Source organism: Lonchura striata, chromosome 2 (assembly GCF_046129695.1).
Source record: "Lonchura striata isolate bLonStr1 chromosome 2, bLonStr1.mat, whole genome shotgun sequence".
NCBI lineage: Eukaryota > Metazoa > Chordata > Aves > Passeriformes > Estrildidae > Lonchura > Lonchura striata.
The window spans coordinates 12,367,664-12,395,304 of NC_134604.1; the positions used below are offsets into that span (position 1 = coordinate 12,367,664).

A 27,641-nucleotide genomic window follows, 5' to 3' on the forward strand; every position below is an offset into this window, starting at 1 on the left:
ATTCACAATTGCCTGGCCACCTGTACAGAATTGTCACTGAAATAAAAGAAAAACCCCAAACCAACCAACCTGAAAGACAATCATTATTTTCACTAGTAGTTACATACTAGGAAACCTCATTTCCTAAGCAGCAGTTATGCATGGGTAAGCCTGGTGATTCCTTGAAAACATCTAGTCAGCAAAATACCAGCTTTGTAGAACTTTTTGCGTCAGGATGGGAATACTGAAGTTCTTAATTTAAACATTGTTTCCCTTTGGATTACAGAGAAACAAGGGAGGAAAATAACATTAGTTTTCAACATTATCCAGTGTGGGGAAGTACAAAGGAAATTGAACAGATGCCTTCCTTTGAATGTCGGCTCTTTTTCAAACACCTATTTCTATAATTTGGTAAGAGGAACATGACAATCTAGCTTTCTGAATTAAAAATTGAAAAACAACAGGTTTACTTGAGAGATTGGTCACTGGGTATTACTTACTTGTGACACCAACTTCAGGATGCTCCATTACAAACAAGTACCATGCAGCAGCTAGTTTGAATCCCTCAGGATTTTCAATGAAATCTGAAACCACAGAAAAAGCATTTTATCCAAAGGAAGAGAATGGGGTTATCAAAGGATATGGTTATGTCACTTCAGAGACATGGGGTACATGATTCTTCTCAGCATCAATTTTAGCAGCATACATAAGAGGTACATAATGCAGACCACCATTGTGGACTCAGAAACAGAAAGATAGATGTAAAAGGTTAACATTAGGTGTGCAAGACTGACATTCAACTTCAGATGTTTCAAACCAAGAATTCAAGATTTCATTACCTTAATTTAGCTGAATGTCCAATGTTCAGGAAAGAAAATGAAACTTGAATGCACAAGTCCACCTGGTTTTAGGCTCTAACACACAAATTTGAACCCCACTCCTGCTGCACAGTCAGTGGAGAAAATTTCAGAGGCAATTTATTACATGAGTGGTTGAATACAGCTGTTTCTCTCTCCAGCCACTGCAGAAGTGACAGTAGAGAGGTACAAACGATCAGGGGAGCTCATTGAGCTCAGTTGCTCATGGCTGAGGACAGCAATGCAATACAATATCTATTTTAAAGACTCCACAAAGCACCTACTCAATTCAGTGTGAGTTACTTATGATTAGCATGATTGTGAGCAACTTAACAGCTTCTGAGACCTTGACACAGGCTTTAAAATTTGAATAAAGGTCACAAGTTCACAACTACAATTTGTTATAAAAGGGCAGCAAAAGTCAACTGCTCTGCCAGAAAACACGCTCCTCTCACTAATTGGGGATTTTTTTGCATAAAACTTCCAGAAGACCCTAAGCACTCATGCTACTGAGGAGCACAGCCTTTCCTTGCCTCCATCCCCACCAACCTTATGCAACAGATAAAACCCAACTCCTGAATTAGGCAACTCTGCTAAGGTAATATGAATTTGACCACTGTTCTAGATGTATCATAGTATTTACAAACAGGTAATGAATTAAAAATAAAACAAAACAAAACAATCTATTGCAGTACAGAAAAATACTTGCTTTGGAATAAAGCAGCATCCAGCCTGCAGTGTCCTCCTGGATAGAGCCTCCAAAAAATTTCTAATAGCTGTCCAGAAAATTGCCCTGTCAGAATCTACTCCCTCTGTGCCACTTCAACAGCAGGAAGACCTGGATACCTAACAGAAATATTTCTGGCATGGAAAGCCTAGCACCAGCTGACAGAAAGGACATACACATACATAACACCAACACACAAGCTTTGCCAAGGGACAAACTGGGCCTAATCAGGGCATGCTGCTCTCCAATAACTCTTGGCTGCAGAGTGTCCCCCTCGCCTTCACCACAGTTTAGCACAATTTAGAGATGTGATTGAGCTGTCATAACTTATCCAGGAACCTTCATCCAGGGATTACCACAGTAAAAAAAAAAACAAAAAAACAAAAACAAAAACAAAAAAAACCACCAAACACCAAACCACCAAAAAAAAAAAAAAAAAAAAAAAAAAAGGGGCAACTCTCCTGAAGTCAGTCTTCCCATATGTAATTCTTTCTGGAAAAGATATAGTGTAGGGTGATGTAAAAATCACTGATTTGAAATACAGCCAGGAGAAGGAATTGGTAGGTAAAAGGATTTTGCCTCTGAGAAATTTTTGCACCTTCCAAAGACAAATAATAAGAATGGATTTGTTATACTGGAAAGATAAGAAAAAAATCAGAAATCATGAGGTGCATCACATAAGTGAATTTAGCTAAGTCACCTATAATTAAAACAACAATAATTTATTAAAGAAAAAGAATGTTTTCACTCACATATCCCAGAGCACAGGAATTTACTTGTTTCTCAAGTTATACATGAAGATTGCCACATCTCACTATTCCCCATAAATTCAAATAGATTATTACCCTCAGCTGATACATCAGAACAAGTGTTTCAAACCGCATCAGACAAGTGTAAAAATTCACAGAGATTAATGAATTTAAGATTCAAAACAAGCAATATACCTTTGAATAAAATATATTTGAAGGGTTTTTTTATAAAGATGAGTTAATTTATTAGGCATATTTATCAATTGATTCCTGAAAAATTTATTGCTATTTTTAACTAGTAGAACCTTTTCTTTTTAATCAGTTCTTCCCCCCTAATATTGAATCAAAGCTGGAAAGAAAACTCCTCCCTAAGAAGGGTGTGATACCTAATGTCATAGCATACTAGTCCACCAAAGGGCTTTGCCCTGGTTAGGCTTCCTAGATACACAATACAATTTTTTTCTAACTTTATAGAAGCAGGTAGTTAGATAGATACAATATTCTTTTTCTCTAAAGTTTGCTACCTGGCCATAAATATACAGGAGCCAGGAGTAGGAATTTCCATACTCAAAATTCATTGCAACTTTTTGGGTTTGACACAATGCTTTATCCTAATGGGCTTTTATCCCCCAAATACGTTTTAATTCAATAATAAATAACCATCAGCAGAACATGGATAATTACTGTAGAAACATTAGAAATGAAAATCTGCTATAACTGTCTCCACGTCAATGAAAACATTTGTTATTGAAGAGTAACTGATGCCTTGAGAGATTCCAATTGTTCACACATACTTTTAATCTGTGGCAATATAACTGTTACTAATGGAATCTCTGTGTGTAAGAAATTTAAATCACAAAGACAATTTAGAGACTTTAGGGTACATCAAAATTTACCCTTCTTTTTTAATATAAAGTCTTCTGGGCTTCTTACTTTGTTACTGTCCTTTCAGAGAGAATGTTTCTGATTCAAATCCATTTGCCACTGCTGAAGGTAAACCTATCCACTATTCTTTTTACCATATAGCAGAAGCATAGGAGCAAAACATCCTCCACGTCCAGCTTCTTCAGAGTCAGAACAGTGTATCCATCTTGCAATCTGTGGATCTTGTGACTTTACTCAACAATTCCAAAATTGTTTTGGAGTCCTGTTTGGGGCTTTTTTATCTTCACAGTTCAACACAATATTTGGTACCACCACAGTTGTTTATGGATCTTTCCTCTTTCAATAAAAAGATGGTACACCTTTAATTCATCTCTTAGAGCTTTTACTCAGAACTGCCTAAATCTAAAAACCTATTTTTTCCCTTCTGCCCTTCCTTTTCCTGGTCAGAAAGCACACAGCTGATATTAACTGATGTTTTCTTCCCTCTACAAATATCCTTGGCATTTGACCCTGCTAATCCAGCTCCCCCTGGATCCCAGCAGAAAGTGTCCTGAGACAAGTCTTCAGAATGTTGCTCATCCTTTGGAGGGCAGCACTTTGCCATGCTGTCAGAGAAAGAATATTTTGATCATGAAAATGTGGGTCAGACCTCTTCACTGCTTTGGAAATGTTTCCAATCTAGTTCATTCAATAGAGAGGGACAAAAAAATATATGAGCCCCATAGGTGACATAAAATTTCTGAAGTCTGTGTAAGCTGTTCTACTGGGAACAGATCTGTTCTTCAAAAAAGTGATGAACATGAACATCACAATCAATGTCAAAATTTTTTAAATTCAATTTTATGTAAAAACCCCAAAATCCCACTAGTACTTCCCAAGTACCAGCCCACAGGACTCTTCCCTGTCACTGTTCTTCAAGCATTTTCAGCCTAGGTGAGTAACACAAATATGTCCAACTCAGCCCTAAAACCTTTCTGTGTTTTGAAAGGCTTTTTTTTGAGAAATTGATTCTCAGGATGTAGAATAATGTGGCTTTTGTCTGACACCAGTAGAATTTATTTCAAAGGAAAAACAGGTATGTAAGAGTTCCAGGAAACACATGACACTTCAGAAAAAAAGAAAAATTACATAGTCAAAGCTCAAAATTTTCTCTGAATAATATATTTAAACGAAAATTTTCAAAGAAATTAGAACAGAGGGTGGAAAGTTTTCTAGAGAATACCTCATTTCTTTCTCTCTGCACAATCTGTTTCCTTTCAGTGTAATATTTTCACCACAAATAGAAATAAGTACATATAAGTTCACCTTCAGCTATTAAATTCGACTTTTACAGTCCCTGGCATTTCTCCATTCTGTTGAAATCACTGCACAAGTCTTAGGCTAAAGTGGCAAAAAAACTCTTTTTAAATATTTCTTTTGGTTCTATTCCTTTCAACAACCTCAGTCAGACACAGAACAGAAATGGTGAAACTGTATTTCATGTAGTGGAAATTAGGCAATGCATTAAGAACATCTCTCTGAGTAGGTGATAATGGATTCCCATCATAGCTCTCAAAATTAGTCATCAAGTCACAATCTGAGGTCAAGTAAAGAGCTTTTCAAAGAAAATGAGCATGGACTGACAATTAATATATTCAGACTGGAAATATGAGAGTTCCTAATTATAAGAATGGCGAGAATTTCCTGAGCAATAACAGTGAAGTCAACAATCTACTTATTGCTGAGATAAAACCTAATTTTTGTAATCAGATTGGCCACAATAGCAAGTATTGATTGCCTGGATTTGGTGATCCAGTGGATTACTCTCAATATTTATTTTTCTACAAGATGATTTATTTGTTATGATTCTATGTATCTTCCCACAAAATTCCAGCAAGAGTAATGGGAAGGCTGCTGAATCCCACTGTAGAATATAGAGAAAAAGAAATTAATAAGAGGCCATTTTAAACCTATTTTCAGTTGACATTTTTGAGTGCTGCATAAAGCTTTATGTGAAAAAAGAACCCATGATTTTCCAAAACCAGAAAGCACTGTTCAATATCTTTTTATGAAAGACTAGATTTCCAAACCCTTATGCAGAATTAATTATAGCCCCTTATTATTTATAGAATATAATTTCTAAAATCAACATGAGCCTAATGTTGAACACCAAATGGTATTTTTGAGAAGCAGTCCAACTATGCTTCCAGTAACCAGTTGCATGTCTTTTAATTAGTTCTCATGATCAATTTTAATTAAAATGAATAATTCAAATATTATGCATTACAATCTCAAACATTAAACTTCTCAAGAAAGGTAAAGAAACTTAAAAAGCTTTGATTTAAAACATAGTCTCCAAATTTGAGTTTATAAACTTGTGTGTAAGATGAAAGACACACAATTTGGATTGCTCTCTTATGTAACCTTGTCCTGTGCAGAAGTTCCTTGGACAAACAAAAGTCCCAGTAGAGATGAGAAAAAATTAAGTGCTCAGAAATTATTCTTTGTGTTTTCATAATCATGATACCAAACACACACACACAGAGAGAAAAAAAAAAAAAAAACAAGATTAGACAAAAAACTTTGGAAACTTGGTTTCAGAAAATATTTTATAATGTTGTAACCTTCAGGAGTCCTGGAGCTGCTGTGTATTACAGAAAAAAAATCTTCAAATTAGATATCAATTAGAAAGAATTGGATGACTGTAATTTAGGAAATCCTAATGGGGAAAATAAAAAATCACCTAAAATCACTTTACCCTGGAAGCCCACCTACAACTAATACAGGTACAATGTGAAGTTATAGTCATATTACATAACAATCTTGCATATTAGAAGGCTATTGTATTTATTTCCTGAAAATAAAATATGGAGAGTGACAGAAGAATTTTCTTAGGTTTTTTCTCAGTGAAGATGCCATATTTTGGGTTTAAAATATACTGTGGCTGTATTCAACAATACAGTATACCTAAATCTGTTAGAAAGAGTTCAACATATATTTTGCCCATAGCTTTTTTTCCATTTTCTGTTACAACGATTTCTGTCACTTGGGACATTCATATGGTACGCAAGAAGTGTGAGGGTAAACACAGATAAACTTAGAAAAATAAATGTATCAGATTGCTCTTCAGCTTCTCTAAACTGGTGAACTTGTATTGACTCAGTGAGATGACTATCAGCTCTGCTCTATAGAAGCTGCTCAGAGCAATCTTCTCCAGATTCAGGGATGAAGATGATGTGTTTCAGAGACTTAAGTAGCCATATTCCCTCTAACCCCAAATGCATTCACCTCATGGCAGTCTGCAACCTGATGTAATAGCTACAGAAATTTCTGCAAGCAGGAATGTACAATATTGGCATACTAGTTTTGCCTCAAGTTATGTAGTCAGTGCTTTTTTTGCTAGTCTTGCATAAACTGAATAGTGAAAAACTTATTTTACAAAAGGACCACAAAAAGGCTTGAAGTATTTACCTAAACAAAATAAAAAGCCAGAAGACATGCAGCTGCTATCCTGAAATATGAAAGAAGAAAATGAGCTATTTCACCCTGGCCATGCTATTAGCAACTCTGACATTAAAACAAATGCATGTGAACTGGCCGAGAATAAATCCAGGCTGGATATTTAATAAAGGTTTCACACTATCAGGGAAGGAACACTTTAAAACTTGTTTCTATTAGAAAACTGTAAAAACAAAGGAAAAAAAAATCATTCTTACATGATTAAAATATGACATGATAGATCTCGGACTGACAGCCCAAGACATCCTTGGCTTATACCCTGTATTCTTATGAAGAAAAAGATAATAATAATGACTCCTACTTTCCAACTGGAATCAATTCTACCCTGGGCAGAATATTACAAATAACCTGTTTAAGTGTGAGTAATACTTGGTTCATTCTACTCCAGCTGTTTACCACATATGATTCCCTTATCTGCAAGTCAGGAAAAATTTGTGTTGTTTCTTTTTATTACAACATTAATGAAAACATTTGTTTCCACAAAGCAGAGTTTTAGATCAACACAAACTCAATCCAGAGCAGTAGTGCATGTGAGTGCATGTGTGCACCAGTCAGTAAAAACCCAATTGAGGAAATCACCCAGCTGTTCTCTGCCAGATCCACAGTGCTGCTGGCACAACAAACTATGGGAACTGCTCCATCTTAACCTCAGCTACCTCAGTTTACCTGGCTTGAGGCTGCTTAAAGCTGCCTTTGCACCGAGTTTGTAGATCATTGTGTTACATACCTTACACGCACTCACACAGAGAATCAATTAGGTTGGAAAAAACCTCTAAGATTATCAAGTCCAACCTTTGAGCAATCACCACCTTGTTGACCAGACCACGTGCCATGCCCAGTCTTTCCTTAAACACCTCCATCCCATTCCAACATTTAACAGCCATTTCAGTGAAGCAATTCCTCCTGATATCAAACCTGAACCATCACTTGCACAATTTGAGGCTATGTCCTCTTGTCCTGTCGCTGGCTGCCAAGGAGAATTGGCTCTCCCTCACCTGGCTACAACCTCCTTTCAGGTGGCTGTAAAATTTCAGTGGCTGGCTCTGCTCTTTTCTCACCTCCTTCCTCTGCTTTGTCTGTGAACCTCTCAGACCCCAATCTGCAAAAGAGGGATGACAAAACTACTCTAAATCAGCTTTAAGGGGATTAGGAATTGCAATACCTAGACAGAGTGCGAGCCAAAGTAATTTATCATTTAAAGTTTATAAAAGTTTATTTGAAGTAATTTATCATTTAAAGTTTGTAAGAGTGTTACCACAGCAGCTATTTTTGTATGCTAGGGCAACATAATATTGTTAATAAGAAAAAACGAGTCAAATGTTTAGCAAATATTAATTAATTGAATAGCAAACAACAAGCATTCTTTTTTGGCTGATAAATGCACTTGTTTGCCCAAGAAAATGAAGATATGTATGAGCACCAGTATTCTTCCAAATTCAAAAAAAAGATTGTTCAAATGCTCATTAAAAAAAAAAAACATTAAGAGACATACTTATGCATAAATCTAATGAGTAATTAAATTTTGAAATTGTGTTCTGAAGTATTTGCCAATTATTTGATCAAACCACAAACGAAATGCTCCTCTAAAAATAGCATGAAAGCAACAAATTCAAGGACTACAACATGACTAAATCTCTACACACAAATTGCTCATGTAATCTGATTTCTAACCTTGTGACCAGTTTGGCAATGTGATATCATATTCTGATATCTACAGAACTTCTTTATATTTATGCAGAGACATGAGTGATATTCAGTGAATGGTATTTTTATTCAGTTTATGTTCTTCTGCTTCTTTAATTTCTTCTCTTTTCTTTTTCTTATATTTTTTTTTTTTTAATTTCTCTGTTAAGTACGGTGTGGCCTACTTCCTTATAAACCCCATTTTATTGAAGCCTGGTTTCAACAGCACTTTATATCTCTATATAGAATATTTTATCACCTTTAAAGGCTTCTCTTACTATTTTCTAAAAATCTACAGCATGACTTTGAAGTGAGGAAGCTCTCTGTGAATATTTCACAGATGGGAAACTGAGTCATATATAAATATAACATTTAAGAAATCTAATTTGGGGTGTTAGCTTGATGACAAGATATGTATTTTACATATTGGAGATGCTCTCATGTTTGAAGAAAATTCTAAGCTATCAGCATTCCTAATCCAATTATGATGCAGGATGAGTTTCTTTCCACTTAAGTACATCTGAGCTAGAGAAGACTACAGAGAAAGAAAACAGGCATCTAGAGGTCAGGTAACTCACCCAAAGTTAGAGCTGAGATTGGCATAATTCGTGTCTGAAAATTCTTTCCATCAGCAAGAAAAGGAATCAAAATATCAAAACTCACAAATAAACATCCTAAATTAAGTGGATGGACCCAGACCAGAATTTCCATGTTTTTGACCCTTGACATTAAGCTGCTGAGCATTTATTTAAATAGTGAAGCATGTTTGATAGAGAGAGTTGTTTTCATAAATCTTTGTACATTGTCTGAGCTTTGGAAGCATCAGTGGCACTAATCATTAGGAGAAACTGGTAAATTTAAAAATATATATTAATGTCCCTCATTATTCAGAATCTGAAACTTCTTTGTTCAGTGGGGAATGGAAGAAAAGTTGAACACATCTCTAAAAGCATAAATTTGCCCAGTGAAATGGCGAGCCCTGTTTTCTTCATTATGAAATTGATGGGACAGTCAGTTCAGAGAGAAAGCTCACTCTTGTATCTCCTAAAATCTTTGAAATGTTTTGTTCTCTTTTTTTTTTCCCTTATCAAAGACAAATCATACAATCCTTGGCTGCTGAACCTTTCAGAAGAAAGTCAGAACACACTCATCCCCCATGAGACTGTGATTCATTTCTAGTGAAAACCTTGTGGGGATTGTGGGGATGTAAAGGAAAATAAAAGCCTTTTCTACTTATAAAGTAGAAAAGCAATGTTCCATAAAAATCTCCAGCAACATCCACCTGCCACTGGGAATTTCAGAAGCCAAGTAGATGATTGTTGCATTGGCTGCAAGTGAAGCCCAGACCTCCCATATGGCAGTGCTAATTCAGCCACCAAATGACCAATGGTGCAGGCAAAGGTTGTCTATCCCTCAGAAGCACCATCAGAGAAGATTTGTCTTTTCACCCAAGGTATTCTCTTTACAAGATTGGATGTCCTTTGATTTATATTTTGAGTTTGTGTTCCGAATGTACTCAAACACCAAAAAAAAAAAAAAAAATAGTTTGAAGGTTTACAAAACAGGGATCCAAACAAATAGGTAACACAGTATTTTTTCTCCAGAGTTTACAAACTTAAATGAGCAGGTCAAGCATACAACAGCTGAACATTCAACATGAAGAGACTTTTTACATAGCTCTCTTCAATATTTTCCTAATATTGCTGTTTTGCCACTTGTATATACAAAGCAGCCCTTTGATTCCTTTGATTTTCATACAACCATAAAGGCAGTGACTGCTACATACAACTCTCTCATTACAGACATAATGAAAAATAAAGTTCCATTTTCTGCAACAAACCAGGAATCAGCTGAGACCATACAGTATAACACCAGGTAAGGCCACCTCAGGAGTGAGAGGTGAGGAGAGCTTGACAACTGCAGAGAGATTAAAGGGTGTTTGGGAAAGCTCTGAATGTTTCAGTCACGAACTAAGTCAGGTCTGATCACATTCCTCTATTCTCCTCACAGCTGATTTTAGGTTTTACAGCCTCTCCTGTCACAGTTTAGCAGCAGCACATTCTGCTTTCCACAGTGTTTAATGTGTCAATCTTCCTTGCATCTGCATTCTGATTTAATTTCCCCAAATAATCTCCCTTCTTTCCCCAACAGTGTCTTTGTCACATCTTCACCAATCAGTGCTTTTAAGTAGGCTCAGCTATCAAGGGAAAATTAGAAAAGAAGCAGGAGTCCTTTCTAAAACCAAGCTCTCTTCATTTTTCCTTCCTGCTTTGTTTCCTCAGGGATAGAGTAACATTTTGGGCCTTGTCTTGATGGAGGGACCTGGTGGCCTCTTATTCTCATGCTGTGATGGAGAGAGCTCAATCACTTGTCAGTGGCATAAATGTTTAATACTCATGCAAGCAGAACTGTCTCATGGTGGCTTGCTAATTACCCACTCCAACAGGCTCTGGATTGGATGGCCTTAGATTATTCTCCTTTTTGGCTATGCTTTAAAAAATAATTACTCATCATATTTTCAGAAAAATACAACAGCATGTTTTCACAGCAAAGGCTCTACTAGCAACGGGGAGGGCACTAAAAATAGGATAAAAGAGGCCAGTGATTTCTTTTATTCATTGGCACTGTTTCCAGCTCTGCTGTGTGTGACTGGAGTTTGTACAGAGAACAGAAATCCACTGAAGATGAGATCTTCCTCTTATACCAAGCTGTGTGCATTACTACTGTTGAATGAGCAATTAGTGCAATTTGCAGAAAATTAGCAGATATTTTTAATCAGAAAAGTCATTTGTTTCTAGGATTTTCATTTTACATGCCGCAGATTTGGTGGTATAGAATTCCAAAATATAACTCAGCACTTCAATTAAACCACTCATGGAGCTCTGATGTGTGTCTCTAAAACACAGAATTTAAATAAGAATGACTGCATAATTCAATATCAGACAAGCTGAAACAGAAAATTATCCAAAAGTATAACAGATTTTTTTATCCAATCTCAAGATTTTGCTTTATCAAAGATGACTAAACAGCTGGAATTTCAGAAATATCACTTTATCACCAAATACATAGACAATCAGTGAAAAGAAACAGTTTTGACAGATTAGTTGTTAAAATCAGTTAAAATTAAAGCTAGAGTGACCTATATCTAGAATATGAGAAAATTTAGTGAGAGTGCAAGAATAGAAGAACAGAAGAGGCCTTGCAACCAAACTTAATGTGTCTATGTAAGAGGCAATGCAGAGGTCAAAAGCAGAAACTGCCAATATGGAAGAGGCTGACAAATTTGCCTGCAGATTTGAACCTCAAAAATTAAAACCAGATACAACATAGAAAGAACAGGATGCTAATAAATTCATATATACAATGATATAAGTATGTGTGACATATGAGTTAAAAATTGATATTATAGAATCACAATAATAGAGATTAATAGATTAAGGTTTTGCCCTAAAGGAATGCTTTAAATAGCCATGCATTCAGCAGCTCTGCATCCAGTGGCTGCAAAAATGTAGATTCGGTCCATATTCCTACATTTCATTACAGATTATACAAAGAATAAGAATAAAAAGAGTTACTAAGAATAAACAGAGTTACTCTAATCATTAGAAATAGTCATGAAACAAAAGCATTCCCAAAGCTAATATTCATCTTATGAACAGGTTTCACTGGTTTTACTATAAGATTGCAGAAGGCTATTACTTTCAAGTTTATCCTTTTCTAAAATCCTGTAATGTCAATGCTGACATTTTCAATTTATCTTAAAGATAGAAAATTTAATTTTTATTTTCAAACCATTATCAGCCCAAAGCAACACTTGGAGAAAACACAGCTGATGCCCTCTCCTTCTTGTAGCCAGGCAGGATGTAGAAAGAAAAAGAGTTTATTGATAATCAATATGTGAGCAAGTGAAAACAAAACATCTTTCTTCTCATCCCTCATACTCCAAAACCAGATGGAAATAGAAACCTGAGCTTACGTATTCAGGAGAGTGAATCAATGAAACAGTGGCACAACCATAAAAGACTATGGTGAATGCATGTAGGATGAATTCAAAACTAAGGAAATTTCCATCTTGGCAAAATTCTGCATTTTTTTTTTTTTTATATGACTGCTGGCTATGTTACACCATAAAGAATGCAAAGACTAAGCATTATTCTGAGAAGGATATAATATTTTTTTCATTTACAGCAAAAAACTTCAAGTCCTCATTCTAAATGCAAAACTTCTGTGGCAACTGAATTTGCAGCTAAATTTGGGCTATTTACTCCTGATATACTGATTAGTTTAATCATGAAAACATGAATCACACAGGCCAAAACACTGTTAGCAGCTTCCACATAGACATAAAATCCACAGATGTGGAGTAGAAAACGTACAAAAATCTATATGCACATATATATACATATACTTTTTGTGAAAAAGAAAAAAAAAGGAAAATTACAGAACTTTTGGGATTAAGTAAAAGTGATTTTTGCCCCATAGCTGTGGGGTACTTGTGGTATTTTTTTTTTTCCTGTCTCTTTGGTCACTAAGACTGTAGATTTTCCAGTGACAGGAAATAGTTTACGTAGAACTCCATTCTACATTATGTTAAGCTGTGATCTGAACAGGTCTATCAGATGAAACCTCCCTCTCAAACAGCTTGAGAGAAACTGCAGCTGTGGTATCCACACCACAAACTACTCCCTGCCCCAAACCAGCATGGTAAGTTGCCCAGCAGCTCTTTGTTCTTAGTAAATTCATTTTTTTATCCTACAAAAAAAATGTCACCATCCCTCCAAATTTCTCCCCCTCTGCAGGTTTTTTTTATTATTTTCCTCATGCAGGAGTAATTTCTGTGCTGTTCTATCAGAAGTCAAGTATTTTATGAGAAGTCATTTATAAACTTTCCTGGTATCGTCAGGCTTGTTCCCTATTTTTTTCCTCCATCTTGAACAATCCCTACAGAATAGCAAATTAATACAGGGTATAACTGCTGCACATGCAACCTGAATTTCTATGAGCAATTTCTAGTCTCAGTTATCTATTGGAAAAAACATATGTATACATCCATGGGTAGTTTAGACTAGGTAATTTCACTTTTTTCTCCAAAAGGTCTGCATTTAGAGCATATGTTGATTATGTGGACCAGTTTATATAGTGACAAATGCAGGCTTTTGATAATCTAGGGTACTATTACAATCAAACACTGTCCACATTTTAAATTACCACTGTTTCTTATGCAAGGTATAATGTAGGATAATGCACGTAGCTTTACAGCTCGTTTTGAGTTTCAAAACAAGTTACAATGCAATCACCTATTAACCTTTTCATCCCAAGGGTTTTTCTACAAAAAGTTAATATCCCTGACAGCTCCTTGTTTATTTTCAGATCCGTGCACTGTTTGCCACTAGTGACCTTGCAAGCAGATTCACACCTTACAAAGTCCCTGACCTTGAAGTCATTAAAATCCAATCACACACTGGGCAGACTTCCATATTCATTAGGACAGCAAGAAGATAGATTTGAACATGCCTTTGAAGTGACCAATACATTCATCAGCCAATTTCCATCTTCTTCAACAATTTCAGATTGCTCAGGGATATTACTAGATTAATTGATACAGAAAATCTTTTGCAACAAAACAGTAGCAATGTTAAACAGATGCAATATGTTTCTAATTAAAAAGGTTACGATCAAACATAAGTCGTAAATTATAGGTTGTCCTATGAATAACCATTTGAAGTTCCTACAACATTTCTTTTTGCTATGCTTTTGCTGTAGGGGTCAGAGCATTCTCTCAAAACACATGCTATTGAAACTAGCATCTAAAAATAAGAAATGCCAGGTCTACAGCTAAATAAAACCTCAGATAAGATACATTTTTAAAATTAAGTCCATCATGAACATGTTAATTAACTCTATTAAGATACTATGTATTTATTTCATAAGCCCCTTTGGAAAGGAAAACTTCAAATCATAAAGATAGGATTTATAACAACCATGAAAGGAACAACAAACATGAAACAAAGACATAGAGGAAACATTTTCTCCGTTCTATTTTGACATACACTTGCCTTCATCTACGCAGATTGTTCTCATAGAAAAGTTAAATTTATGTGAATACGCATTGTAGAAAAAGAAAGATTTTTTTTCCCATTGATATATGTGAGCATGATTTCTTCCAAATTTAAAGTGAGAAAGATATGAAAAAGGGTGGGATAAAGGAAGATGTTTCAAATACATAAATAGCAGACCTCAAATGAATCACTATCTGTCAAACAGGTTGCTCAAAACTCTGTTTGCTCTTCTCACAAATCACATTTACAGAAATGCTGTTCAAAAGACTTCTACATTTACCTGGAAAAGGCCACAGTTATATCAAAACATTTTCAAGGGGACTGAGCTTCAATACTTTGGTCAAAGGTCTCTTTGCACAGAAGGCAGGTAAGGGCATGTTGCTAGCTTCTCTTGAATTTTTAAGCTTGTTGCTTTTTTGTGCATGGGGAACCCATCCATGTGAGTTTTCACCAAAGCACAGAAAAGAGGCTTTAAAAACCCAGGTTTCTTACTCCTTGTCTTAAAGTCACAATTGTTAATTGGTAATTTCATTATGGCAGCCAATTGAATTTGTTTTTACTGGGATCTGAGGTACATCTGTGACAACAAATCAAAGCATGGAGAGAACTTTTAATTGACAAGTCTTTTGCCCGATTAACAGCTTTTAAGTAACATTTGGAACAAATCACCACTTTTTACAGATCCCTCCAACTGTATGATGGCAGAAGCCAAAGGTGACACATGTTCTGCAGGGGGCTGACCCCCCAAAGTATTGTATTTTGGTGATCACAGTCCAGCATATAACTTCAATCAATACAAGGCTGTTTAAAAAAAAAAAAAAAAAAAAAAAAAGCTAAACAAATCCATGTAGAGACAAGAAACAAACAAGTTTAAGGACCAAAGATAATTCTAAAACTGGCTTCTTAAGGAGAGAGGAGAGCAGAGAAGAATGAAAGAAAAATCAATATTCCTTGAAAATGCATTCCCCTAGATGGGAAAAGGGCTGTTGTCTTGAGAATACAGTATATAACAGGAAACTGGTTATTTCCCCATGTTTGTTCAAGACCATGTGATGAATGTCCCAAAACAGCATCTGTAACTATAAAACTAGTATAATAGACTTTCCATACTATTGCACAGTAAACAACTGGATAGAGCACAATAGTGTCAGTATCCTTTGTGTAATGGTCAGGTATTTTTCATTTATACTGTCCTTTCATAACCTGCATTGTGCTCACACTGAGCCAAAGCTCAAAGGCTTTGGCACCCAGTTAAACCATAAATTGAAATAATGAGAATGGTTTTATATAGTTCTACAAAACATGTCTAGGGTGTTGTGTGTGTAGTGTGAACAATTTTCCAGCCAAGTCTCTTTCTGTGGAGAAAACTAAAACCTTGAGCTTTCCTCTGCTTCTGGAGAAAGCAGGGATATTTATGGCAATAAATGCACTGTTTTGAAAGCAACTAATTTTAACAGGCCCATTAGTCTTTATTGAATTAATATAAATAATTTTCCTTCAAGAAAATTAGGTTCAAGAGCATAAAGTCAATTATCTGGCATTACCTTTGCACACAAGAGACATTTCAAGTCATTACATCATACATGCTACAAACTCAGCAAATTAAATACAACCCTGAAATTTCAGGAACACAGTAGCTGAGAAGGTGTCTAAAGTGATATATAATCATCTATAAATAAAGATAAGATTTTAAAACAATAAAACTGTTTGGGCACAAATTATACATACAATATCTTCTTGAATACCTGTTTTTAGGTATAAAATGGAAAAATTCAGCAGTCCCTTTTTCACTGTTTACAAAGGAGATTTCTCTCTTTAAAATTTGATTTTGCAAATGTAGTTAACAGTAGCTGTTATTTGAACTATGAAAGCCAAATAAAACTTTAAAAGAATAACAAAAAATAAAGCTATATAGAGAAACATACATTAAAATTTAGCAAGTGCACATTCTTATATTTAACACTTTGTGTTTATGCATCATGCATTGTTTTCTATTGACATCAGCACTCTAATTCTATTTTTAAACACAGTTTAGTTCACAGAGGAGTGGAGGATCACTAAGATTTTGATTGCTGAGGGGCTGGGAGTCTATACAGCCTGTTGCTTTGAAATTACTCTGTACCTTTGAAAAAGTAAAATCGGGTTCTAAAACTTTATCCTATGCATAACCAATCCTACAGCCATGCAGTCTGGATATGTAAGAGGTGAATATATGACCATTAAAAAACCAAAATCAATAAGGATGCATGAAAATAGCCAAATGGAGCAGGTACAAGGGCTGTGGTGCATTAGGCCAGCACAGAGTGCTTGTTCATTTGAGTGGCAACAACACTGATCAGTCTCTGATATTCTCCACATTTGGTCTGAATTTATTATCTTTTAATATCACCTCTAAAAATTTAAATGAATGCCACTAATTATTTTAATGAATTTTCCATTTTTCACTTCAATTATGTAGTTATTTGACTATGTGATTTAAAACAAATAGTTTTCTACACCACTCTTAGTCTCACTCTCACTTTTGTCTTTTTTTAAAATGTTCCTACTCAGCTTCCAGATTTCTTCAACAAAAAATGGATTTTATCCCACAGCCCTAGTTGTTTAAGAGAGAACTGATCTCATGTCTTCAGTATGTTTTAAGTGGGCATAACAATTACCTGAAAATATTTCACCAAATAACTTACTTTCATGCTACAATAGTATGTTAAGAATCAATTCCCCAAAACTCATTTTCTTTAAACAAGGATGAAAATGCACTTAGGCATGGATTTCCTGTTCATGGCCCCAGCTGTAATTTCAGCTTTAATACAATTATTATTTCTGTGTTTACTAAGCCTCCAAAGTGTTAGTACAGAGCCAGTAAGTGCTTAGAAAACTTGGTAATAGAGCACAACTTGGGACAGTAATAATGGATCCTCTTAAAAGGCAGTTTAACAAAATCATTATTTTCCAATTCCTAAAAGTAGAAAGATGCTCAAAATAACTATGAACCTAGGAAGAAAAAACATTAAGACACTGACCTGACACCAACAAAAAGTAAAGAACCAAACCATACAGGAAACAGAGGAACAACTCAAGGGGAAGAAAAAAATCACATCAGCTGCAATTCTTTATTATGGATACTTAATAATTTGCTTATTTGGTTGTATGCCTGCATTCTTAAAAAAGGCTTGATTATAGGGGTTGCACACTGCCCTGTTTTTGTTTTTTTTCCTCCTTTAACATTGAGAGGAACAGACATTAAATTCTTCATGGACTGCTTTATTTTTTTCTTCAGACAAAGCTTAGGAATTAAGTATTTTTTCTAGACAAAGGGACATGTTCCTCAGCTATCTCAATATTATTCAGACATGGAATTTACCACCCACTGACCAGCAGCTACAAAGTCTGTCACTCTCTTACACTGCAGAGAAAATCATTTAGAGAATCATGGAATCATTTAGGTTGGAAAAGACTTTTCAGGTTGTCCAGTAAAACCCATCACTGTCAAGTTCATCACTAAAACCTGTCTGTAAGTACCACACCTACACCCCTTTTAAATACCTCCAGGGATGGTGACTCAACCACTTCCCTGCACAGCCTGTTCCAATGCTTAAAAACCCTTTTGGTGAAAAAAAATTTTACCTTACAGCCAGTCTAAACCTCCCCTGGTACACCTTGAGGCCATTTTCTCTTGTGCTATCATCTGTTACTTGCAAAAAGAGACAAACCCCCGCCTCGATAAAACCTTATTTTAGAAAGAAAAAAAGTCATAATCAAATGAGAAAAGACTCTGCAGTAGAAAGAGTATAAAGAAGTTAGCAATTTCAAAGTTAAATTTAACACAAAGTGATCCCAGGAGTTCACAATAGCAGCAGCTAAAATGTAGGTGGTGATTTTATTTTTTGGTGCAGAAGTGGGTAGTGATTTTTAGTGTACTTTATATTTAAATTAGCTCAAAGTGTACTGAATTACCTAGATGGTTAGATGCTATCTAACCATCTCAAATAATTACACAAAGGTATGTGATCTTCCATCTGACTAATGATCCCAAAATGTTTCTTCCAGAGGGAAGCTGACGTGACATTGAGTAGGGGAGAAACCACAAAAATGAGGACAATCAGAAAGTTCCTTTTGCTTCAGTCATAAATAATGTGAACAATTTGATGCAGCTGCTCCATGGGGACTCTGTAATGCAAAGACAGAGAATTTTGATATCCCTTTCCCCTACCTCATGCTGCAAAAAATGCTTGCCAAGATATATCAAATCAGTTTCGACCTTTACAGATAAGTAGCATATCATGGAAGTTTGAGTAGAATCTTGAGGATAACATACATGAAACACTTAGAAGATTTAAAATACCAAGTAATAGGGAGTGGGGGAAGAGAGGGAGATTACAGTGAGCAAGATGCCATGACCTAGTGATAAGGCAGAGTAGAGCATTATTTGGAATAAAAATATGCTGTCAGAGCTAGAACCTGATAAAAAATTCCTGAAAGATGGAAACTAGATCTTTAATGTTCATAAGAAATGAGGACCATTTATCCTGTATGTCAAGTTTATAGGCCAAGAAAGCACTTACCAACAGAAAGGAAATGTGATCTACACAAGTGTTTCAGAGTAGAATCCTCAAAATCTGATAGGGGAAATCCATTGGCTTCAGAAACATAATTAAGTAGCAAAGAAGGGAATACAGTTTTTAGATGGCATCCAAATATGTTATAAATTGATCCTGCAAAGGATCCATGTCACTGGAATAGCAACTGTTCTTCAAGTTTTCAATTTACTACTCAAAATGTTCAGAGGACATCTCACTCTTATAATCAACCATCAATTAAAATTTGCAGATGGCAAAATTTAATGATGTAATTAAGTAATTTTGGTTATTTCCCAAACTAAACTTTAACACACATAGCTCTCAGGACAACTACACTCAAGACAAAGCCAGATTCTGTCTCTTCTCCTTTCTTCTTGCACAGGTTTAGTTACACATTTGTTGCTTTTATGAAACGAGGCCACTTTTGCCTCTTTGCTGTTTTCCTTCCAACCTTCCCCCACTGCCAGCAGGCATAATCTGACATCCAGTCTGACTGCAGCATTTCAGCTCCTGCCCTCTCCTGCCCATTTGCTCCTGGGGCCTTCTTGCTCTTCCTCTGATCCCTGGAGGCTCTACCTCTTTGTCAAGACCAAACAGAAGTAAAGGGATGAGTCATGAAAATGGGTAGTAGACAAATTTAATATTGCATAAAGAAAAAACATAGCCATCATACAATGAAGACACATTTATTATGGTCTGGTGGTCAGAAACACATTAAAAATACAAATAAAAACCACCCTAAAGTAGTCCTGTAGAAAACCCACAATGCTGGAGCTAAGATAAAAGGAATGAGGAGCAATAAATTTATAAAAGCTGACTGACAAAATAAACAGAAAGAGAGATGGCTTTTCAGAGAAGATCTGAGCAACTGAGGGGATATTAGGATAAAACTAAATAAATGTTGAGTTCATAATAAAATTACATTGCACAAGAAACTTTTTTTAGTGGCATGTTTACAGTGCTCTATTTAGACTGTACTAATGAATGTCTGGAATGTTGTAAAGGCAGAAAAAGGCAAAGAAAGTTGAAACAGCAAACGAGTAGCGGCTCTTGAACATATGGCTCACAAAACAAAATTAAAAATATTTGTATTCTCCCTGAGGAAATCGAATATAAAGTGAGCACAGCTCTGCATAAATACATGGGATCAATGAGTAGGCAAGTAAAGAGTTTAATTGAATACTGTGCAACAGATACAAGCTAAAAATACAGTACAGTTTCTTTCAAAATTTTCAGACTTATGCAGTTTAAAAATTAATCTGAATTGTGCATTCCAAAGGCCTTTTACACTCACAGATAATAGTATAATAATTAAATATATGTGTGTGCATGAATATATATATATATATAGATTGCATATATGTGCATTTATAAACACATGGACACTTGTAAGTATCCCAACTTACAGATAAATGATTTTTTACAAGTAATTTGGACCACATATTGCAACAGTGGTGAACTACCAGGGAAAAAAAAATCCGTATTCGTACTAATTTCTAACAGACACTTATAAGAAGTTATAATAATGAAATAATTCATAGCACACTATCTGAATTGCTCTTAAAATATCCTACCTGAGCTATTGGATAACTTTTAGTACTTCTGAAGTTGCCAATAATAAGATTATGGATGATTCCTAAGTTGAGAGGCCCACATATATTTATTAGAAGTAAATTATACAACAACACAAGGTATTGTCAAAACATATTCGTAATGATGCAAAATTGCAAACGATTTGGCCAACTTGATCAAATCAAAGAGGGCAGGTCCCTGTTGGGGAGGATGAATAAATTGATTGCCTGGTAAAAGATTTACAATAGTACAGCCAGGATGAAAACAATCCCCACTACTGGATGGACAATGCCCTTACCTACAGATAAGCCCAAAAGTCAAATGGACTGTTCCATCCCCAAAATGTATGGTTAATCCCACACCTGTAACCCTCCCCTGAAACATCAAGTGTCTGTGACCCCATTGGCCCAAGTCTTGTTCCAGCCCACCTTGAAGCCCCTTGATACTGGGTCCCTGAGGAGCCAGACGCCCTCTTGGAATTTCCACCCTCTCCTGGAGCATCCTCTTGTCTCCCTCTACCCCTTGTCTCTCCCCTTCCCCATCCCCTCAGTCCTTGCCACGTGCTGCGTCTGGCAGCTCCAAGCAGGACCTTTCACCCTCTGTAATAAACCAAATATTCCAAGAGCAGCCTTCAGAGATCTCTCGTCTCCATCCATCCAAACCGCCCTGGAGCACAGCATCCGTGCAGCTCCCTGCTGCAGGAAAAGAGTCACTTGAAAAGCAGAGGAACTTTTAACTCCCTGGACATCTACTTTGTGTGTGCTTGAGGGGCTCTTGCAACAAGAGAAGGTACTTTATACCTCCCAATTAATCGGGAAACACAAGATTGGAAAATTCAGTCCTAATTCAGTGCTACTTTCTGCATCTACTCCCTACAAGTTTTAAATTTCCTAAGAGGGTTAGTTTAAAATAGTTTCATACAACAGGTTTCAGACACTTTCCCAAGGTACTTGGTATGACCAGTCCCAATTCCTTACTAATTGCACCGGCACAGATATTAAAGTGTCCAGAAACTTTCCTCCCTCCTCTGCTGGCAACCCTGACCTTAGACATTCAGACTGCCAGCAAACAGGCTGCAGTTCAATAAGAAGAGGTGTTCAATACTCATTCTGGCCAGCAGCAGCCACCTCCTGCCCCTTGTCACTGCTGCCTCCCTCCTCCGCTCTGTGCTGCGCTAACTCAGCCGCCGGCACAGCTGTCAGCCCGGGCCAGGGAATGAAATGGGATAAAAGAATAAAGGTGAGGAGAAGGAGGCTTTATTTTTAATCTAAATCGGTTCCCTGATCTGATTTGATGCACTTCACACCCTCGCAAGTAATTTTCAGGGGCTTGGCGATAGAAGATACGGTCAGGGAAAGGTACTACTTAAACTGTCATTGTGGTATCAGGGAACTATATTCTCATTTTGTGCTTTAACCAGCTGACAGCTCGGGAAGAGAGTAAGCAAGATAGGAGATACACATGGACAACTCACTCCATCCCAGTATATTGCCACTTCGGCTAAATTCCCCTAAAAAATGCCATTTTTATTTTCTCACTTCTTACCATCCTGAGACAACAAAAGCTTTCTAAGTTATCAGAGTGTCAGTTGGATTTAAAGTGAGATTACAACATTCAGCACATTCTTAACCACTCATTTAGGTAACACAGCTAAAAAACATCCTCTACACACTTCAAGTAAAACAAAGGCTACATTAGAATGAAATTAATCTTAGATATCTTCCATTATTTCACCTTAAATACATAGAGAAAAAAACTATTTGTCGACATCTCATCAATTTAATATTATTCTAATGATCTTAAAAACCATCTCCCACTATAATAATTCACAGGGAAAATACTCTCTCTTGCATACAGTGAAAGAAAGGTATTTTCTCCTGGGTTCGACACATTTGGTTGCTTTTCCAAAAATGCTCAAAGCCAGGCAGGTTGAAACTCTGTGGATTAGCTCTAATTAAATTTCGAAGTTGCAGTTGCAGCAGCGTGGCCTGGCATGAGGCAATGAATTGCTTGGGCTCACAGGCTGAACACCTGCAACAAGGATTTCCTTGAGCAAGGCATCGCTACTGTCCGAGGAGATGGAAAAGGGAGGCTCCGAGCACAGGCGGCCACCTGAGCTCCCCCTGTGAGCAGAAACCACTGCCATCAGTAATCCTCCATTTCAGAAACATCAGGGACTTGGATCATCCCTGAAACTAGGATTTTAGGTCATCCCTCATCTTTTGAATGTATATTAGTAACAATAACCTCTTTATATGCAACAATCCTGTATATTCCAATCTATTTTTACCCACAGACACAATGGAGTAGAATTTACTTACACTATAGTTTCAGCCAACCTTCCTCACTATCAAGGGTAACACATTTCTTTCACTGTAAAGCCCCAGAAAATCTTTTATATCAACAAAATATTTTCTTAATGACTTCTGCATGAATGCTAAATCATCAGAATCATACCTTGTTATCATTTTTATTGCTGTTATGGGTGTGCTAATGAAATATAAATTGAAACTGAGGAAATCTTTCTGCTTTATTTTGACTTGTCAAAGCCAAATACCGTTCCTAAAACCTCTATCTCAACTTTGCTATAAGTACTTTTCCATTTCCTCGTTTACATATAATTTTCTAGTATTACTACTAACAGAAATTATGCAATTTTGGAAATAATTCTGCTATACAATCTGACCTATGCAGCTATCACAGTTCAGGCAATAGAGAGCCAGAGGTTTCTGGCTGGTTACATGTCAGTGTAAGTTCTGGCCAAGTCTAGCCAATACATTTAAAACCAACATCCTAACAGCCATCAATAAAATTAGAAATTTTAACAGAGGTAGTCCAAATAAACAAAATCATTCTCCATTTTGAAAGTCACATATTACTTCCAGAGGACTTCAAATTACTTCTAGAAGAGAGAAAAGGAAATATAAATTTCATGCTACTTACCCACCTGTGCTTTCATTTTCTATAACAACAATTAAAGAAGGGAAATTCCTGTCCTAAAGTTTGGCACAGCAGACATTTGGCCTGTAGGGTGATTGGGTTATTCTATTTGAGTAATGGTCCTTGGAAATAGAATATTGTGGGCCAAACCTTCAGATGGCATAACCTGGCATAGCTCCACTGATTCAGTGATATGGAACACAAACCCTCTGAGCAAAAGATGTATCATTTTATGGTTGGAATGCACCATTCACATTTTGTCTGTTATTGTAATTCAGCCGGATAAAAACTGCTAACAGCTGAAAACTGAGTCCTTCCAGGAAAACATGAAACCAGCTTCTAAGTAAAGAGTCCAAATAGCAACTCATTTGAAAAATTAAACATCTTATAGACTACTCTGGCAACAATTTCTAGCAAGTTCACCACTGAGATTGTCCTATGGCATTTTCTCCATCACAGTATTCATTGGTAAGAGAACACCATAAATTCCTTTCCATTAATATGCATGGTTTGATGTCAATCTGTGTTTTCCTGGATCAGTTGTCAGTTAGTATGGGTATTTACATATGACAGAAGATATTCATCCTGTGCTGGGACACCAAAAAGGTGAGTAGATGTAAGTGGGAAATTTATAATTGTGCATATCATGCAACACAGACAGATTTTTGAATTTCAAAAAACTAAAAAAAAGGGGGGGAATGGAAAAAGATTAATACAGAGTGTCAGAATTACAAGAAAAAAAATCCAGAAACCCAAGTCTGTTAAGAAAAACACTAAATTATTTATCATCTAATTTAAAACTGAGAAAGTTGTAAATAAATCCACAATAAGAAACTGATAAGTGGTTAAAAAAAACAGGAGAGGGAAATTTTTCACAATTACAACTGGATGATTTCTCATTTTCCCATTTGCAGAAAACCTGGAGAATTTGAAACTAAACCCATAGGAATAAAAACTATCATCTGCTCCCTAAGCATATTCAGTTCCAACTGCCTGCTCTTATTAACCAGCTTGTCACCAGAAAATGTTCCTTATTAAATTGTACAAGTAATAAATTGTTATTATAATAATATTTCTCTGTTTCTCTTCATATTAATGTAACCAAATACATTCTACATCAATATTAATGTAACCAATTGCAATTGGCACTGTATTTGCTATACTTTGCACTTTAAATGTAAACATTATCAATTATTTTCATTACAAAACTGACGTTTGTGTTGTTAATTCAATTTTCCCACCACCAGCTTTGCTCTTTCTCATGTAACCCAGGTGATAACACTCTGACAGACAAAACAATCTCTGCTACCAGGCTGTGGTTATATTAGAGTTAACATGAATTTCACACAGGAAAGTCAGATGGAGAGGCAGCAATAGGAGAACATTTGAGAGCAACAGAATTCGAAGTTTACTTCTCTAATTTCAGAACACAGAGAGAGAAATGGTCTATCTTGCTAGAGCTAGCAATGTTTATTGTAAAAGTATGTTGAGATTAGTCATGTTAATGATCCATGACACATTTTCAGCTCTCTACAAGGAGAGTTGGCAAAGTATGAAAAGAGAATGGAGGCAAGGGAACATCTTACTCAGAGTGAGAACAGAGATGAGGTAACTAAAGAAATGAATCAAGTTTAACAATGAAGATATATGGTATCAAAACTGAGACAAAATTATAAATGCATTTTATACAACTTGATGCTTTACTCTGACATAGTAATGCTAGCAAATTTGAAAGAGTACTTCAGTATCTATTTCAGAACAGTATTTTTATTCCTTGTATTCCTCTTCTTTTTACCTCAGAAACCCAGTTAGACCTTTTAGTAGCTACTGACACACATCCTTCCATACTAGATAAAATGGTTTAGGATCAAAAGAAGGAGTACTGACACAACAGGAATTACAGGATGCATTACCTCTATAAAAGACATGAGATTATTTGGGGAGAGGTGGAAGGAAACATGAAGAACTTGTCATCAAAATTCAGGAACCAGCATTGTCTTTGGAAAACAGCCACTTTTGCATGCTTGGAGATAATCCTTTCTATGACCTGTCCAGAAGTGCCTGTTCTCTTCCCCAGTGTCTTTTTATATATGGTTCCTGATTCTTAAATATGCAGCACCTAAACAAGCTTAATTTTTTGTTAGACAGCATCTAAAGAAGGGGCAGCTGAGGTCCCTTGTTCTGCTCAGCCTGGAGGCAATGGAAGAGAGACCTCACTGCAGTTACAGCATGTTGGTGAGGGGAAGAGGAGGGGCAGGCACTGATCTCTGCTCTCTGGTGACCAGGGACAGGACCCATCTTTCCTAAAAACCATGACATGGCAATACAGTAAGATAAAGAATGTCTAAACATCTTAACACATAATTTTCACAAATGTTGCCTAAACCTTCAAGTTCTTGAATTCGGTTTGGTCACAATATTCCTGAAATAATCCATGTCACTGATATAAAGTCGTAACTGTCAACAAATCTCTAAACTTGCTTTTTACAAAGGCAACAGAAAATTCCCAAAATCATGTTGCTACACATTATTTCTAATGATTTCAAGATGTATAATATCAGGAAAATAAATTTTGAAAATTATGAGATGCACGGATATTGGGCTTTGTTAGTCTGCTTTGGAAAAGGACAAATATGTCACAAGTACAAGTAGTACTTCATGAAAATCTTAAACCAGAGAAATCTTTCCCTGATCCTGATAAAAACAGGAATAATAATTAAAGGGGTCCAGAAAATCTTATTCTGTTAGTAACAGAGAACAATAGGTAAAAAACTTTTATCTCAAAAATATATATGATATTTTTGTAATTTTATTTTAGAGGATATTAAAAAACATATTCTGATCAACTGCACAAAAAGTAATCTTTTGAAACTGGTAGTTTTCTTAAAGAAATAGCTTGTTTAAGCACTTTCAATTAAGGACATCATTTAGACTATAAATGATCAATACTCAATCATATCTAATTATTTTCAGAAAACTGTAATACATTTTTCTCATTCTTCTAAAATAATAATAAGAATCTCTGCTCATTCCATATTTTGTAATGTTTGACTTCTACTTTTCACAATGCTATAAAGAACCAAGGCCAGACAAAAGTTCCTAATCCAAGGAACTCAAGAGGCTTTACTAGGGCAGGGGAGTAAAGCAGCATCATTCACATTCCAGAGAAGAATCCCAGAAGATTTTCCAGAAACATTCCTCCATTGTCAGAGGAATATTGATTTTAAATCAATTGCCTGAGGTCACAAGTCAAGTCACTTGTGCAGCTCTTTTTTTAAATTAAAACAAAAATCCCCATAATTGCAATTTGAATGAGCAAACACCCTTAGCATACTTGAGTTGCAAAATGTATCTTCAAATACTAGAGATGCTATATGCAACACACCTGGAAAAAGACTGTAGGTCATTATAGCAGTTAATAAATTGTGCTTCCAGGAGCAGCACACTAAGATGCCATCTGGATCATTGCTTTTCTTGGGAATTTAAACAGGAAGAGACACTTTGGTGCCAGTGTTCTGATGACTGTGTGACACAGAACCAGAAGTTCACTATTTCACAGCCTGCCTGCTGCAACAACTCCACTCAAATTTTCAATTTTCCTCACAAGTTCTCTCTCACAGACTTATGTGGGTGCAAGGGACTCCCCAGCCTTGTGAAAACAGCACATTTCCTTTCACTGCCTGCATCTTCAGACCTTTACAAGTTCTAAAGGGCATCTGTTGATTCTGCATTGCACATTTTAAAAAATGGACTTTTAAATGAAAGTGACAACTTTGAGCAACTACATCTGTCTCAGTGAAAAAAATAACATATCTCCTACTCTTCTGTGTGTAGGTTTAGTCTGTATGCAGGTAGCAGCCAAGAAACGAGTAATTTTTCATGCATTGCAACAGATCTTCTTAACACTGATATTTACATACTATTGGTTTGTTATGTTTGGCCATCTGTTTGTGGGTGAAATACTGTAGGCATATTTCATTTTCTTTTGACTTTGCTTAAAAAGCTTACCAAAATCTTATCTATTTTTTTCCCCCTCATAAATACTCTATGTTCTTTTCAGCCTGTTGGGGAAATGCTATATAATGATAATCCAAGATATTCATATTACCCTTACT

General features: G+C 36.0%; 1 long non-coding RNA gene across 1 annotated transcript in view; it reads right to left on the bottom strand.

The window, feature by feature from the left end:
• Positions 1-529: 529 nt before the first annotated feature.
• The window catches only part of LOC110476594 (uncharacterized), a 35,994-nt gene continuing 8,882 nt past the window's right edge, over positions 530-27,641 (bottom strand). Inside the window, exon 3 of the long non-coding RNA XR_002466449.1 lies at positions 530-563. This is a non-coding gene — a long non-coding RNA (uncharacterized LOC110476594). The remainder of the gene's footprint in view (positions 564-27,641) is intronic.